This window comes from Apodemus sylvaticus, chromosome 1, assembly GCF_947179515.1.
Source record: "Apodemus sylvaticus chromosome 1, mApoSyl1.1, whole genome shotgun sequence".
In the NCBI taxonomy this organism is placed as follows: domain Eukaryota; kingdom Metazoa; phylum Chordata; class Mammalia; order Rodentia; family Muridae; genus Apodemus; species Apodemus sylvaticus.
Window position 1 is genome coordinate 100,038,750 of NC_067472.1, and position 18,234 is coordinate 100,056,983.

Genomic DNA, 18,234 nt, shown 5'->3' on the forward strand with positions numbered 1-18,234 from the left:
TTTGATGACCATCGAGAGATGCTCTGGTCTATGGATATAAGGATAAGTCATTTTAGTGGCTCAATATTCCCTCTTCAGCAGAGTAATAGAAATAGGTTCCCTCATACATCCTATGAGCTGTCTAGATACAGATTTATAGTCCTAATAACTGTTGCAGATATTTGTTGAATTTTGTGGAGTGAGAATTAAATCCAATCCAAAAGTTCTTCTTTATTCCCATGACTTTCATACCACTATTGCACAAGTAGGGACATATCACCAGGAGGATGATTATCATAGCTCACAAACTCTAACATAGGATTAGGCTGATAATTCCTTCCCTTCTGTTTCACCATTCTGTCAATAATAAAGCTAGGCAATAAAGAAGCTTTCACATCAATACCAGTATGATATCTCCACATATTATAGTCCAAGCATGTGGTGTCTTTTATTTATTTTATTTATTTCTACTTATTTATTTTTTCTTTATATCCTGATCACATCTTCTCCCTCCACTCTTCCCAATACCTTCCCTTCACCTCATCTCCATGTCATTATTCCATCCTACCTTCCTCAGAAATGGCTCTGAATAAGGGACTACTCCCATAATATCAAGCCACCTTGGTATATCATGTTGCAGTAGGACTAGGTGCATCTTCTTCCATTGTAGCTGGGCAAGGTAGCCCAGTTAGGGGAAAGGGATCCAAAGGCAGGTAACAGTCATATACAGTCACTGCTTCTGCTATTAGGAGACCCAGCATGTGGTATCTTTAGTAATCGATAGTTAGCATTATCAGGTTCAGTGGGGTAACTAGGAGCAATGGCAATAACAAGCAATATTTGTAGGTCTATGGGACTTTACTGGCCAAGAACTTCAATAGAGATAAACTATTCCCAGCACTGGGATCTTTAATTTGTTCACCTCTGATGTCTAATAGAAAGTACTTAAAATCTGGCACAGGTACTAGGATCAACAGTCTCTGGATAGACAGATCATGGAGCTTATGAGAGAACTCTTAGTTGTTCCGTTATGGGTTAACTCCATTTAAGGTTTCTTTAATATATGTATTTTAGAAAATTTCTTCACTGGTAGCCATTCATGATTTTTTTCATGTCCTCAGTGTTAGTTATCTCTCCTCACTTTTCTCCTCCACCCGCCACAGTTTTCTACCACATTTAGCCACAGCTCTTTTGTTATTTCCTTACCTCTCTCTCTCTCTCTCTCTCTCTCTCTCTCTCTCTCTCTCTCTCTCTCTCTCTCTCTCTCTCTCTCTCTTGAATGTTGTCTTCTTCTATGGCCCCACATTAATTTATGACCTGTGTGGGCATCTTGAAGGAAACACACACATCAAAAGACTTAGTGTTAGCATCCATGAATGAATGATCACAAGAGACATTTTTCTTTCTCGATCTACATTATCTTCGCCAGAATGGTGTATAAAAATGATGAAGCTTTATGGTTTTTTTTTTTTTTTTTGTGCAACCCACTTAGTTTTTTGACTTTTAGTAACCGTTCCAGTTCACTTTTATTTTCATTCTCCCTTTTTGTTTTGTCTTTGGCTGGATTACCTACTAAGCAAGAGCTACAGCTAGCATTTACAGGCTGCCTCCTCTTGGGGTTGGAGAGATGGTTGAGAGGTTAATAGCTGAGCTGCCCTTCCAGAGGTCCTGAGTTCAATTCACACCAACAACATGGTTGCACATAAACATCTATAATGAAGTCTAGTGTATTCTTGTGGTCTGCAGACATACATGTAGCTAGAACACTATATATAAGGCTGTCTCCTTGGTTATGCTATCTTTTTTCTTGTCATCATTTATGAAGATATTTAATCTTATAAAGCTTTAACAACGTGATCATGAGTACATGTGATTTACATATAAACCTAATCATTTTTAGGGGACCCTGCCTTCTCTATCAAAACAACATATACTGTTATATTCCCCAACATTTCAAATTATTGTTCAACAAATAATCACTCGACATTTTTGGACTTATTCATTGACATTGTAAAAAATTACATTTAGAACAAAGCAGTTAGGCATAGACTCAGCTCCCTGACCTGCATTCAAACCATGCACACCTCTATCATGAACAGCTCCCGTGGTCTCCCATTATTAAAACTGCCTGTGAGTGGCTAACCTCTTTTAATACCCCAGATCTCAGTTTTACTGATCTCTCTCAAAATATGTTGCTTGCAAAGACTAAATGCCATTTACATGTTCTTGACACAAAACCCTGAGCTTGAAGGAACTACAGTAATAACCAAAAGACATATTTTGACTCCTTTTCCTGATAATCTTGTCCAGTACTCTGCAAATATACACTAGATCATGTTACTTTACACATAGATGTTTATGAGCAAATTCTGCCCCACGTTATTAATTCCAACCTCAGTGTTTTCACCTCCTCTGTATCTGCTACATAGTCCCCCAACTCTGTCTTCATTGAGGCCAAAATGCCAGGGTACTCTTTTGTTTGATCTTCTTCCACATTATTCCATCTAACTAAAAGACACCATCCATGTTGTTGAAGAAACTAAATCTTAAGTATCAACATTATTTAACCCTTTGCCTACTGCATCCACAAGTCAGTCCTCTCGGCTTTACCTGCACTACAGGTTCTGATACATAAGTTTCTGTTATCCTTCCTCTGATACTTGTATGTACATCAGTCCAAGCATCACAATTCCTTTTCAGATGCTTTGGAGCTCCTTCCTATAAGACTTTTCTTCCTCTCTTAGCCCTACTTTGACTATTTTTCTAAGATACAGTGTGCTCCATGAGTATGTCACTATAACAAAGGTGTACATCTTGTGTGCCTACCTTTCTCTCACACCCAAAACTCTGTCCAAATTTATTGAATCTAAATCCATTGTATTGTTCTTCTTCATGCCCAACATACACTCCAAAATACTCCTGCTTTAGGACCTGTTCTTTTAGCCTATTTTATCCCCTTGTCGGTTCCACACTTATTTCTACATCTCATTTTATATTCCTTTAAATGATAACTTAATTAAGAATTTACCAGCTTTAGTAGCATGTCCAGAAACCCAAAGACATCACCAAACTTCTTTCGAATTTGACTCATCGTGTTAAATACTATACAATACACTTTTTTATGCTTTATGTATTTCTTTTCTGTCTGATTTCACCTTCCAAAACTAATCCACATGAAGTGAAACTCCTAGAAATGTGAACGACACCATGTGCATGTTCTCACTGATTGTCCATGAATCTAGGGATAGTATAGTAAGATCATTATAACAGTACAAAACTGCATGTGTGAGTGAACACACACACACACACACACACACACACAGAGACATGAGAGACAGACACACTCACAGACACACACACATGAGAAAGAGACCACACCACACACCAAACCACACCACACCAGAAAAAGCAATATGCCTGAATCCTGGCTGCAAAATAATCTATAAAAATAATCAGACTGCCTTCAAATGTTATAAAAAATTTAGTTTGAACTTCTGAAAACTTCTAAGACTGTTGGTGACCAAGAAAAATGTAAAATGATAACTGTAGTAAAAACAACAATTAAGTTGTAATGCAGGAAGTGCAGCAAGTACAGTGCACACAGAAACATTTCAGACATGCATGGTAGTATTTGAAATTATTGAGGAAGAAATGAGTAATGGCATCTTTAGTTGAAAGAGTTAAATACTTTGAAAAAATGAAAAGGTTAGCTAGTAAGTGAGAAGCATAAATTTCAGATATTATCAATATCAAGTTACTAATATCAGAGTTCTGTGTTGTCTCTGAGTCTGTGTTGTCTTTGTTTACTTTGAGTAACCTTAGTCAGTCTAATTTTTTATGTCCTATACATTTATATATTTTATGTATTTAGTTTAATTCAGTTCTTTGAGCAAAATTTTTTCTTCTGAATTCTTCAGTGATGCAATAGTAAGGAACAAGATCAGCCACACAGTGTAGAGGCTCCATGAGGAGACAAGAGACTTCAAATGGACACTCAAGAATACGGCAAAGCTTTGTAGATCGTTTAAGATTTTTGCTTATAATATGACTTTATTGTTTGTCAAAACTTGCAAGCTTTATAAAATATTGATTTTATTGTGCTGTGTCTTATTTAAAAATAAAAATTTAATGTTTTTCCAAGTCTCTTCAACAGTTATCTATTTTTTTTATTATTTTTATTTCTTTACAATCCAGCACTTGCCCTCTCCTCCATGTTCTCCCTCCTACACTTCCTCATCCTATTCCTCTTCCCTCCTGTCTCCAAGTGATGCTCTCCCACCATCAGGCCTACCCTTCTCCCTGGGGCCTCAACACTCTCCAGGATTAAGCACATCTTCTCCACTAAGATGAGACCAGGCAGCACTCTACTATACATGTGTCTGGGGCCTCAGACTAACTCCTGTTTGCTGCCTAGCTAATGGCTCAGTGTCTGGGAGCTCCCAGGGGTCTGGGTTAGTTGAGACTGCTGGTCTTCCTATGGGGTTATCCTCTTCCTCAGCTTCTTCCATCTTTTCCATAATTCAAACAAGGGGTCTCCAACATTAGTCCAATGGTTGAGTGTAAGTATCTGCTTCTGTCTCAATCAGCTGCTTGTTGGCCTTTCAGAGGACAGCCATGTTGGCTACTGTCTGTAAGCTCACCACAGGATCAGTAATAGTGTCAGGCCTTGATGTCTTCCCATGAGATGGATCCCCAGTTAGGCAGGTCAATGGACTGTCTTTGCCTTAGTCTCTTCTCCATTTTTGTCTCTACAGTTCTTTAAGACAGGATATTTTTGGGTCATAAATTTTGACAGTGGGTTGGTTACATTGTCCCTTCACTTCAACCCTGTTTGTCTACTGTAGGTGAACTCTTCGAGTCTCCCCACATACACATACACTGTTTGGCATTTCATCTAAGTTCACTCCCATTAAATAATGAAAACTCTCTTATTTTAAATTTTTTATTTATTGATAAGGGAAGCAAAAACACTTTATGATAAAATTAAAGATTAACATGGAAAATATTTCAGATAAACATGCTAAAATTGACAATTTTCATGGAAAATTAAGGAGTAAAGTGGTAGACATGTAAAACATTGCTAAATTAATTGAAATATGTGATAGAAACATTTTATGATAGAATTGAAGATTTACATGGAAAATATTTCTGATAAAATTGTAGAAAAATGTAGAAAAACATGTTAGAATTGAAGATTATCATGGAAAATTTTATATAGATATAATGTGGGTAGGCATAAAAGTATTCCTAAGTTGATTAAAAATGGAATTATAAACATTTTCTGATAAACTTGAAGATTTACATGGATAATATTTTTGATAAAATTATAGAAATATATAGAAAAATATGTTAAAATTAAATGTTATTATGGAAATTGTATAGATAAAATGATAGGCATAAAGATAATTCTGAGTTCATTTAAGGTGGAATTATAAATATTTTCAGATAATATTGAAGATTTACATGGAAAAAATAATAAAAGCTCTTACCTTCCAGGTCTCTGGTACTTTCTAGAGGGTCTCCCCACCTCCAACCTTCTAGAGTAAATCAATGAGATATAAATTGGAAAGGAAGAAATCAAATTATGACTACTTGCAAAAGAAATGATAGCATACATAACCAACTCCAAATATTCTACCAGAAAACTCCTACAGTTGATAAACACCTTCAGCAAAGTGACTGAATACAAAATTAACTCAATGAAATCAGTAGTACTTCTTTATACAAATGATAAATGATCTGAGAAAGAAATTTGGGAAACACTTTCCTGCCTGTGCCTTCCTCTGCCAGGGCAGATCAAGAGCTTACCTGCTCATCTAAAGACCACCTCACCCCCCCAGTCTGAAGGCCTCCCAGGAGATCTGCTACAGCCAGGACAACAGACCCCAGAGTCTGAAGGCCTCCTAGGAAATCTGCTACAGTCAGGGCCACAGGTCTCCCAGGAGACCTGTAACAACTCAGGGACACAGGAGGCAAGCTCCAGATAGAAACCCAGACCACATAACACCAGAGATAACTATATGTGAAACCATAACCAACAGAAGCCAATAGACTTTGGCACCATCAGAACCTAGTTCTACTGTAGCAAGCTCTGGATACCCCAACATACATAAAAACAAAGATGCTGACCTAAAATTGTATCTCATGAATATAATAGAGTCCATTAAGGTGAATATAAATAACTCACTGAAAGAAATACAGGAAAACACAGGTAAACAGGTAGAGGCCATTAAAGAGGATACAGATAAATCCCTTAAAGAAATACATGAAAACACAAACAGGTGAATGAACTGAATAAATTGGTCCAAGACCTAAAAACACAAATGTAGGTAGCCCTGGAAATGGAAAACCTAGGAAAGGGTCATGAGCTACATATGCAAGCATCAACAACAGAATACAAGAGACAGAAGAGAAAAATCTCAGGAGTTTTTTGTGTGCTTAGGTCTTCTTCCTACAGTTGTCTACCCTCAGTGATAGTTGAAGAAAGAGATCAACTTACACAAATTTAGAGTTGTAGAAGTTTAATATTTAGTAAAATAATTCACTGCTTCTGTTTACATAAGCTATCAAGTAAATATACTTAGCAATAGCCTATCAGTGGCAGTAATAAGAGAAGAAAGTTTCAGATGTTTGTCAAAGTGCTTAGGAAATAAATTTATACCCACAAAACATCTGTGCACAGATGAACTGTCTGTCATCAATGAATGATCCAAAGTGAAAGATGAGCAACTGACCTCAAAAGACTCCTAATAAAACTCTTTAAGAAGAAGAAATTAATATACAGGGAAACATGGTGAACTCAGAATCATATTCAGTAACTCAATGGGCAAAATTAATTTTTTTCAGTTTTTTGTGATGCTTAGTCTTTTTTATTAATTAATTTAATTAATTAATTATTTTTTTACACTCCATATTTTATTCCTCCCCCAACCCTGTCTACCCTCTGACTGTTCCACATCCTGTACCTCCTCCCTCACCCCTGTCTCCATGTGGATGTGGGACTACCCCTACCTCCCTACCTCTAAACTCCCTGGAGCCTCCAGTACCTTGAGGGTTTGGTGCATCACCTCTAAATGAACCCAGACCTGGCAGTTCTCTACTCTGTGTGTGTGTTGGGGACCTCATATCACCTGGTGTATGCTACCTGTTTAGTGGTCCAGTGTTTGAGAGATCTCAGGGATCCAGATAAATTGAGACTGCTGGTCCTCCTACAATTGCCCTTCTCTTCAGCTTCTTTCAGTCTTCCCTAATTCAATGACAGGTGTCAGCTACAGCTGTCCATTGGTTGAGTGCAAATATCTGCATCTGACTCAGCTGCTTGTTGTGTCTTCTCTAGTGAAGTCATGCTAGGTCTCTTTTTAAGAGTGCTCCATAGCCTCAGTAATAGGGTCAGGGCATGGGACCTCCCCTTGAGCTGGTTCCCAATTTGGGTCTGTCTCTAGACCTTCTTTTCCTCAGACTTCTCTCCATTTCCATCCCTATAATTCTTTTAGAGAGACACAATTATGGGTCAGAGTTGTGAGTATGGGATGCTCCCCTCCCTCATTTGATGCCCTGTCTTCCTGCTGGAGATGGGCTTTTATAAGTTCCCTCTCCCTACTGTACATCATTTCATTTAAGATTTCTCCCTTTGAGTTCTGAGAATCTCTCATCTCCAAGGTTTCTGGTGCATTCTGGAGAGTCCCCCAACCCCCTTTCCCCAGGTTTCCTGTTTCCATTCTTTCTGCCTGTTTCCTTTCTCAGGGCTTCAGTCCTTTCCCATCACCAATACCAGATAATGTTCCTCTCTCCTCCAACTATCTCCCCCACATTCACTTCCCTCCCAGGTACCTTGCTCCCTCCCCATTTGTGATTGCTTTGTTTTCCCTCCCAAGTGGGACTGAGGCATCCTCACTTGGGCACTTCAGGTTGTTTATCTTTTTGAGTTCTGTGGACTTTATCTCAGGTACTCTGTAATTTTTACCATCCACTTATTAGTGATAAAATACCATGCTTGTACTTTTGTATCCAAGTTACCTCACTCTGGATGATATTTTCTAGTTCCATCCATTTGTCTGCAAAACTCAGATTGTCCTTGTTCTTAAAAGCTTAGTAGAATTCCATTGTGTAAATGAACCAAATTTTCTGTCCTGAGACATCTGGGCTGCTTCCAGCTTCTGGCTATCACAAATAAGGCCACTATAAATATAGTGGAACACGTGCAACATTTGGGTATATTACCAAGAGTGGTATAGCTGGGTCTTCAGGTAGATCTATTTCCAATTTTCTGAGGAACTTCCAGATTGATTTACATAGTAGTTGTACCAGTTTGCAATCCCACAAACATTGGAGGAGTGTTCCTTTCTCCACATCTTTTCCAACATGTGTTTTCACCTGTGGTTTTCATCTTAGTCATTATGATTGGAGTAAGGTAGAATCTCAGGGTTGTTTTGATTTTCATTTCTCTAATCACTAAGGACTTTGGACATTTCTTTAAGTGCTTTTCAGCCATTGGAGATTCCTCAGTTGTGAAATCTCACTTTAGTACTATAACCCATCTTTTGATTGGGTTGTTTGGTTTTTTGTGATTAGTTTCTTGACTTTTTTATATAGTTTGGATATTAGCCCTCTACCAGATGTGGGGCTAGTGAAGATGTTTTCCCAATCTGTAGGTTGCTGATTTGTCTTATTGATTATGTCCTTTGCCTTACAAAAGCTTTCCAGTTTCAAGAATTTATCAATTCTTGGTCTTAAAACATGAGCCATTGGAGTTATGTTTAGGAAATTTCTCCCTGTGCCAATGGATTCAAGGATCTTTCCAAGTTTCTGTTCTGTTAGACTTAGTGTATCTGGTTTTATGTTCAGGTACTTAATCCACTTGGTCTTGAGCTTTGTGCAAGGAGACAAATATGGATCTATTGTCATTTTTCTACAGACAGTCAGTTAGACGGGCACGATTTATTGAAGATTCTTTTTTCCATTGTATATTTTTTGCTTCTTTGTCAAAGATCAAGTATCCATAAGTGTGTGGTTTTATTTCTGAGTCTTCAGTTCTGTTCCATTTATCAGCATGTCTGTCTCTGTACCAATATCATGCATTTCTTATCACTATTGCTCTGTAGTAAAGCTTGAGGTCAGGGAAGGTGATTCCCCCACCCATTCTTTTATTTTTAAGAACTGTTTTGGTACTCTGGTTATTTTGCCTTTCCAGATGAATTTGCTCTTTCCATGTCTTTAAAGAATTGTGTTGGGATTTTGATAGGGATTGCATTAAATCTATAAATTGCCTTTGGTAGGATGGCCACTTTAGCTATGTTAATTCTGCCAATCCATGAGCATAGTAGATCTCTCCATTTTCTGAGATCTTCTTCAATTTCTTTCTTGAACAACTTGAAGATATTGTCATATAGGTCTTTCACTTGTTGTGTTAGAGTTTCCACAAGATATTTTATATTATTTATGGCTATGGGGAAGGAAGCTGTTTTCCTAATTTCTTTCTCAGCCAGTTTATCATTTGTGTATAGGAAGGCTACTGATTTATTTGAGTTAATTATATTTCTAGTCACTTTGCTGAAGTTGTTTATCAGCTGTAGAAGTTCTCTAGTAGAATTTTGGGGATTGCTTATGTATACTATCATTATCATCTGAAAATAATGATACCTTTATTTCTTCTTTGCCAATTTGTATCACCTTGCTCTCTTTTTGTTGTATTATTGTCCTAGATAGCACTTTTAGTACTATATTGAATAGATATGGGGAGAGTGGGCATCCTTGTCTTGCCCTGATTTCAGTGGTATTGCTTCAAGTATGTCTCCATTTAATATGATATTAGCTTTTGGTTTGCAGTAAATTGCTTTTATTATGTTTAGGTATGGGCCTTGAATTTCTGATCTCTCCAATACTTTTAACATGAAGGGGTGTTGTATTTTGTCAAATGCTTTTATTGCATCTAAGGGGATGATCATCTGATTTTTTTTAGTTTGTTTATATAGAGGATTACATTAATGAATTTTCATATATTGAACCAACCTTAGATCTCTGGGATGAAGCCTACTTGACTGTGGTGAATGATTGTTTTGATGACATCTTGCATTCAGTTTGCAAGAATTTCATTGAGTATTTTTGTATCAATATTCATAAGTGAGATTAGTTTAAAGTTCTCTTTTTTGGTTGGGTCCCTGTGTGGTTTAGGTATCAGAGTAATTGTGGCTTTATAGAACGAGTTAGTTAGTGTTCCTTCTCTTTCTATTTTATGGAATAGTTTGAGAAAAATTGGTATCAGGTCTTCTTTGAAGGTCTGGTAGAATTCTTCACTAAATCCATCTGGCCCTGGGCTTTTTTGGTTGGGAGATTTTTAATGACTTCTATTTCCCTGTGTGATATGGACCTGTTTAGATAGTTTACCTGCTCTTGATTTAACTTTGGTATGTAGTGTCTGTGTAGAAAATCATCCATTTCATCTAGATCTTCCAGTTTTGTAGACCATAGGCTTTTATAGTAGGATCTGATGATGTTTTTTGAATTTCCTCTGTTTCTGTTCTTATGTCTCCCTTTTCATTTCTGATTTTGTTAAATTGGATACTGCTTCTCAGCCCTTTAGTTAGTTTGGCTAGTGGCTTATCTATCTTGTGGATTTTCTCAAAGAACCAGATTCTGGTTTTGTTGATTGATTGTATTGTTTTTGCTGTTTCTATTTGGTTGATTTTGGCCCTCAGTTTGACTATTTCTTGCCTACTACTCCTCTTGGGTAAATTTTCTTTTTTTTTGTTCTAGATCTCTCAGGTGTGCTGTTAAGTTGTTAGTGTAAGATCACTCCAGCTTCATCACCTGGGCACTAAGTGCTATGACTTTCCTCTTAGCACTGCTTTCATTGGGACCCATAACTATGGATATGATGTGTCAATATTTTCATTAAATTCCAGGAAGTCTGTAATTCCTTTCTTTATTTCTACCTTGATCAAGTTATCATTGAGTAAAGAGTTGTTCAGTTTCTATGTGCATGTGGGCTTTCTGTAGTTTTTGCTGTTCTTGAAGACCAGCCTTAGGCCATGGTGATCTAAAAGGAGGCATGGGTTTATTTCAATCTTTTTGTATCAGTTGAGGGTTGTTTTGTGACCAATAATGTGGTTGATTTGGGAGAAGGTACTGAGAAGAAGATGCATTCTTTTGGTTTAGGGTGAAATGTTCTGTAGATATCTGTTAAATCCATTTGGTTCATAACCTCTCTTAGTTTCACTGTGTCTCTGTATAGTTTCTGTTTCAATGACCTGTCCATTGGTGAGAGTGGAGTGTTGAAGTCTCCCACTATTATTTTGTGGGGTTCAATGCATGTTTTGAGCTTTTGTAAAGTTTCTTTTATGAAGGTAGGTGCTCTTGCATTTGGTGCATAGATGTTCAGAATTGAGAGTTCATCTTGGTGGATTTTCCCCTTGATGAATATGAAGTGTCCTTCATCATCATATGAGCTTGATAACTTTTGGTTGAAAGTCTATTTTATTGGATTTTAGGATGGTATCTCCTGCCTATTTCCTGTGTACATATGCCTTGAAGACCTTTTTCCATCCTTTTACACTGTCTTTATTATTGAAGTGTGGTTTTTGTATACAGAAAATGCTAAATCTTCTTTGCATATCCAATGTGTTAGCTTGTCTTTTAATAGGTGACTTGAGACCATTAATATTGATAGATATTAAAGAGAATTGACTGTTGGTTCCTGATATGGTTTTTTTTGTAGGCAGCTTTATGTACTTGTGGTTTTCTCTCTTTGGCTTTGTTGTGAGAAGCTTAATATCTTCTCTTTTCCTTGGTACAGGTACCTTCCTTATTTTGGAGTTTTCCTTCCATGATCCTCTGTAGGGCTGGATTGGTAGATAGATACTGTTTGAATTTTATTTTGTCCTGGAATATTTTGGTTTCTGCATCTATGTTGATTGAGAGTTTTGCTGTATATAGTAGCCTGGGCTGGCATTTGTGTTCTCTTAGAGTCTGCATGACCTCTGACCAGGCTCTTCTGGCTTTCATAGTCTCTGTTAAGAAGTCTGGTGTAATTCTGATAAGTTTACCTTTGTATGTTACTTGGCCTTTTTCCCTTGCAGCTTTTAATATTCTTTCTTTATTCTCTGTGTTTAATGTTTTGATTATTATGTAACAAGAGAATTTTCTTTTCTGGTCCCCTTTATTTGGTGTTCTATAGGCTTCTTTTACCTTTATGGCCAACTCTTTCTTTAGGTTGGGGACGTTTTCTTCTATGTTTTTGTTGAAGATATTTTCAGGTCCTTTGAGCTGGGAATCTTTTTTCTCCTCTATTCTGATTATTCTTAGATTTGGTCTTCTCATTGTGTCCTGAATTTCTTGAATGCTTTGGGTTAGGAGTTTTTTCTGTTTTGAATTGTCCTTGACAGTTCTGTCAATTCTATGGTATCTTCTACACTTGAGATTCTCTCTTCTATCTCTTGTATTCTGTTGGTGATACTTGCATCTGTAGTTCCTAGGTTTTCCATTTCCAGGTTTGCCTCCATTTGTGTCTTCTTTATTGTTTCCACTTTTAGGTCTTGAATCACTTTATTCACTTCTTTCACCTGTTTACCTGTGTTTTCCTGTATTTGTTTCAATGAGTTATTAGTATCCTCCTTAAATGACTCTATTATCTTCATAAGATAGAATTTTGAGTCAGCTTCCTGATTTTCAGGTGTGTTGATATATTCAGGGGTGGGAGAACTAGGTTCTGATGATGCCCACATATATTGGCTTCTGTTGCTTATGGTCTTGCACTTGCCTTTCAGAATCTGGTGTTTGTTGGTCTGGGCGACTGTCTGGAGTCTGCCTCCTTTTTCCCTGGGTTGCTTCAGGTCTCCTGGTAGGCCTGCAGACCCCACCTGTGGGACCTTCTAACTGGGGACTCTTCACAGAGGTAGGAAAGCTGCTGATCTGTTGCACTGGCTACAGTAGATCTCCTGGAAGGTCTTCATACTGTTGGGTTTTCAATGGAGCAATCAAGATGTTGTCCAACTGCTCTGCATGCAGCTGATCCTCAATTACTCTGAATGTAGTGGATCCCCATCTGTTCTGAGTGCAGAGGGACCTAAACTGCTCTGGTGCATTAGGTCCTCAAGTGCTTTGAGTACAGTGGGTTCTCAACTTCTCTGAGTACAGTGGGTTCTCAATTGTTCTGAGTGCAGCAGGTTCTCTAGGATGGATCAGGATATGTTGTCTTCACTGGAGCAGACCAGCTGAGTCTGCCCCAGTAGAAAGGATAGAACAGCAGAAGGGGAGGAAGGGACAGAAGGGAAGTGGCATTCGGGAGGACTGGGCTTTTGGTGGATGATGGGTGTTCTATAGTCCACTGGACCCACAGTTGCAGCTCTGGGACTCTGGAGTGGGGAGGGAGTTCTTACCAAGTGCTCTGAGTGCAGTGGGTTCTCTAGGATGGATCAGGATATATCATCCTCACTGGAGAAGAAGAGCCAAGAATCTACCCAGGCAGAAAGGATGGGGCAGTGAACCAGAATTAATTTTAAAAATTCAAAAATTCTTATATTTTGTATATATAAGGCTTACAAAAATAATAACAGTAGATATGTTTCACTAGCATTTTAAAAATATTGTCTTTTTTGGTTTTATTCTTTAATCTTTTTGTAGTCCAGTATTTACACCCTTCTAGTCCACCCTCTGACTATTATAAATCCTGTACCTTCTCTCCCAATGACCATATCCAAGAGGATGTCTGCAACACCCAACCCCACCCCACCAGACCTCACCACTCCCTGGGGCCTCAAGTTTCTTGAGGGGTAGGTGCATTTTCTCTCACTGGGTCAAGACCTGGCAGTCCTCAGCTGTAGGTGTGTTGGGGGCCTCTTATCAGCTGTTGTATGCTGCATGGTTAGTGGCTCAGTATCTAAGAGATCTCTGGGATCCAAGTTAGTTGAGAGTACTGGTCTTCCTGTGGGGTCACCCTCTTCTTTAACTTCTTCCAGATTTTCCCTAATTTAACCACAGTAGTCACCAGCTTCTGTTCATTGGTTGGGAATAAATATATACATCTGACACTTTCAGCTGCTTGTTGGGCATTTTGGGGGACAGTCATACTAGGTTCCTATGTGAGAGCACATCATAGCATCTGTAATAGTGTCAGGTCTTGGGGGCCTCCCCTTGAGTTTGATCCCAGTTTGGGCCTGTTACTGGATCTCCTTTCCCTCAGGCTCTTCCTCATTTTTGACCCTGCAGTTCTTTTAGATAGGAACAATTCTGGTTCAGAGTTCTTGCCCGTGGTATGGCAACCCCATCCCTCCACTTGATGCCCTGTCTTTCTACTGGAGGTGGACTCTACAAGTTTCCTCTCCCTACTGTATGACATTTAATCTATGGATGCTCTCTTTGAGTCCTGAGAATTTCTCATCTTCCCAGTCTCTGGAACATTCTAGAGGATCCCCCAATCTCCTACCTTCCAAGGTTGCCTGTTTTTATTCTTTATGCTGGCCCCCAGGGATTCATTCCTGCCCCCCAATACCTGATCATGTTCAATCTTTCCCCCATTTCTCCCTATCCCACCCAGAATCCTCCCTCCCTCTGGCCCCTATGACTGCTTTCTTCTCCCTCCCAAGTGGGATTGAAATATCTTTAGGTAACTTTAATCAAGCAAGTAAAAGATCTATATGACAAGAACTTCAAGTCTGTGAAAAAAGAAATCAAAGAAGGCCTCAGAAAATGGAGAGTTTACCTATGCTCACGGGTTGGTGGAATTAATATAGTAAAAATGGCCATCCTACCAAAAGCAATCTACAGATTCAACATAACCACCATCAAAATCAACAAAATTCTTCAAAGATATAGAAAGAACAATTCTCAAATTTATCTGGAAAAACAAAAACTCAGAATAGTAAAAACAATTCTTAACAATAAAAGAAATTCTGTGGGAATCACCATCCCTAACTTCAAGCTATTCTACAGAGCAATAGTGATAAAAAACTGCATGGTATTGGTATAGAGACAGACATGTTGAGCAATAGAATTGAACATGTTGGAATAGAATTGAAGACCCAGAAATAAAACCACACACTTACAGACTCTTGATCTTTGAAAAAGTAGCCAAAAATATACAATGGAAAAAAGAAAGCATGAATTCAAAGTTCATACCTAAACATAATAAAGGCACTACACAGCAAACCAATGACCAAAATCAAAATAAATCAAGAGAAATTATACAAATGATAAATGGGCTGAGAAAGAAATCAGATAAACAATACCCTCATTTGTATAAAGGAAGACTACTATTTTATTTGAGTTAATTTTATATCCAGTCACATTTTTGAAGTTGTTTATTAGGTGGAGAAGCACTCTGGTAGAATTTTTAGGGTTGCTTATGTATACTATCATATCATCTATAAATATGATTATCCCTTTGATCTCCTTTTTTGTCTTATTGCTCTAGTTAGAACTTTGAGTACTATATGTAATAGATATGGGGAGAGTGGAAAACCTTGTCTTGTCTCTGATTTTTATGGGACTGCTTCAAATTTCTCTCCATTTATTTTGATGTTGGTTATTGGTTTGCTGTGTAGTGCTTTTATTATATTTAGGTATGGACTTTGAGTTCCTGATCTCTCCAATACTTTTAACATGAAGGGGTGTTGTATTTTGTCAAGGGCCTTTTCTGTTTCTAATGAGATTATCATGTGGGTTTTTTCTTTGAGTTTGTTTATATAGTGGATTACCTTGATGGATTTCCATATATTGTACCATTCCTGGATACCTATATGAAGCCTACTTGATCATGGTTCATGATCATTTTGGTTTTGTTGATTCTTTATATAGTCTGGTTTGTTTCTATTTAATTGATATGAGCTCTGAGTTTGACCATTTTCTGTCCTCTATTCCTCTTAGGTATATTTGCTTATTTTTGTTCTAGAGCTGTAAGGTATGCTATTAAGTTGCGAGTATAGCATTTCTCCAATTTCTTTTCCAGGACATTTAGTGCTATGAATTTTCCACATATCACTGCTTTTATTGTATCTCATATGCTTGAGCATGCTGTGGCTTCATTTTCATTGAATTCCAGAAAGTCTTTAATTTCTTTATTTTTTGCTGACCAAATTGTCACTGAGTAGAGAGTTGTTCAGTTTCCATGAGTATGTGGGTTTTCTGTTGTTTTGTTGTTATTAAAGTCTAGCCGTAGTGTCTGGTGATCTGACAGGATGGATGGGATTATTTCAGTCTTCTGGTATCTGTTAAGTCTTGTTTTATGACTGATTATAAAGTCAACTTTGGAGAAGGTACCATGAGGTGCTAAGAAGAAGTACATTCTTTTGTTTTAGGATGAAATGTTCTGTAGATATCTGTTAAATCCTTTTGGTTCATAACCTCTATTACTTTCCCTGTGCCTCTGTTTAGTTCTGTTTCAATGACCTGCTTATTGGTGAGAGTGGGGTATTAAAGTCTCCCCATATGGGGTTCAATGGGTGTTTTGAGCATTAGTAAACTTCATTTTTCTGAATGTGTATGCCCTTACACTTGGAGCATAGATGCTCAGAATTGAAACTTTCTCTTGGTGGATTTTTCCTTTGATGGGCATGAAGTGTCTTTCCTTATCTTGTTTGATAAGTATCGGTGGAAAGTCTTATTTTATTGGATATTAGGATGGCAACCCCTGCTTGTTTCTTGGCACCATTTGCTTGGAAGATCATTTTCCTGCCTTTTACTCTTGTGATATGTTTCTTGTGTGCAGCAAAATGCTGGATCCTGCTTGCATATCCAGTCTGTTAGCTTATACCATTTTATGTCTCCTTTTGGCTTTGTTATAAGATTATTAATATCTATATTTTTCTTTGGTGTAAGTACCTTTCTTGGGGTTGGAGTTTTCCTTCTAATATTCTCTGCAGGGTTGGATTGGTAGATAGATATTGTTTGAATTTAGTTTTGTCCTAGAATATTTTTATTTCTCCATGTATGATGATTGAGAGTTTTGCACGTTATAATAGCCTGGTCTGGCATTTGTGTTTTCTTAGGGTCTGCATGACTTCTGTCCATTCTCATCTGGCTTTTAGGGGTCTCTGTTGAGAAGTCTCCTGTAATTCTGATAAGTCTGCCTTTATATGTTACTTGGTCTTTTTTCCTTTACAGCTTTTAATAGTCTCTCATTGTTATATGCATTTAGTATTTTGATTATTATGTAAAGAGAGGACTTTCTTTTCTGGTCCCCTTTATTTGGTGTTCTCTAGGATTCTTGAACCTTTATAGCCATCTCTTTCTTTAGGTTGGGGAAGTTTTCTTCTATGATTTTGTTGAAGACATTTTTGGGTCATTTGAGCTGAGAATCTTTGCTCTCTTCTATTCCTATTATTCTTAGCTTTGGTCTTTTTATTGTGTCCTGGATTTCCCAGATTTGTTGGGTTAGGAGGTTTTTCTGTTTTGAACTTTCTTTGACCATTGTGTCAATTTCTTCTAATGTATTTTCTATGCCCGAGATTCTGTCTTCTATCCTTGTATTCTGTTGTTGATGCTTGCATATGTAGTTCCTGACCTATTACCTAGCTTTTCCATTTCCAGGGTTATCTCATTTGCATTTTCTTTATTGTTTCTACTTTCATTTTTAGGTGTTGGACTACCTTGTTCAATTTCTTCACCTGTTTGATAGTGTTTTTCTGTATTTATTTAAGGGATTTATATGCTTATCTTTAAGGATTACTACCTGCTTACCTTTGTTTTCCTGTATTTAGTTCAGTGAGTTATTTATATTCTACTTAAAAGACTCTGTAATGAAATTCTATTTCATGAAGATGAAATAGAATTTCATCTTCATGAAATAGAATTTCAGGTCAGCATCCTAGTTTTGTATTTTGGGGTATCAGTGGCTTGCTGTGGTGGGAGAACTAGGTTCTGATGGTACCAAAGTATATTGGCTTCTCTTGATTATGGCCTTAAGCTTGCCTGTTGCCATCTGGTTATCTCTAGTATTAGCTGGCCTGGGTGTCTCTGCCTGGAGCCTGCCTCCTGGGTCCCTGTGTTGGTTCAGGTCTCCTGGGAGGCCTATGGTCCTGGTTGTAGTAGACTTTCTGGTAGAATTTCAGACTCTACATATTCAGAGGAACACACATGCTAGTGATCTGTTGCCCTGGCCACAACTAATCTCCTGGGGTGGGGGGTGGGGTTCTTCAGACTCAGATCTCTAGAGGAGATGACAAGCTAATAATCTGCCCCAGTGGAAAGTACAGGCCCATGAAAGGAGTTATAGTTCCAGCAGAGGAGAGGGGGGATGGGTCTGAAGTTAGACGGGCACTTTGG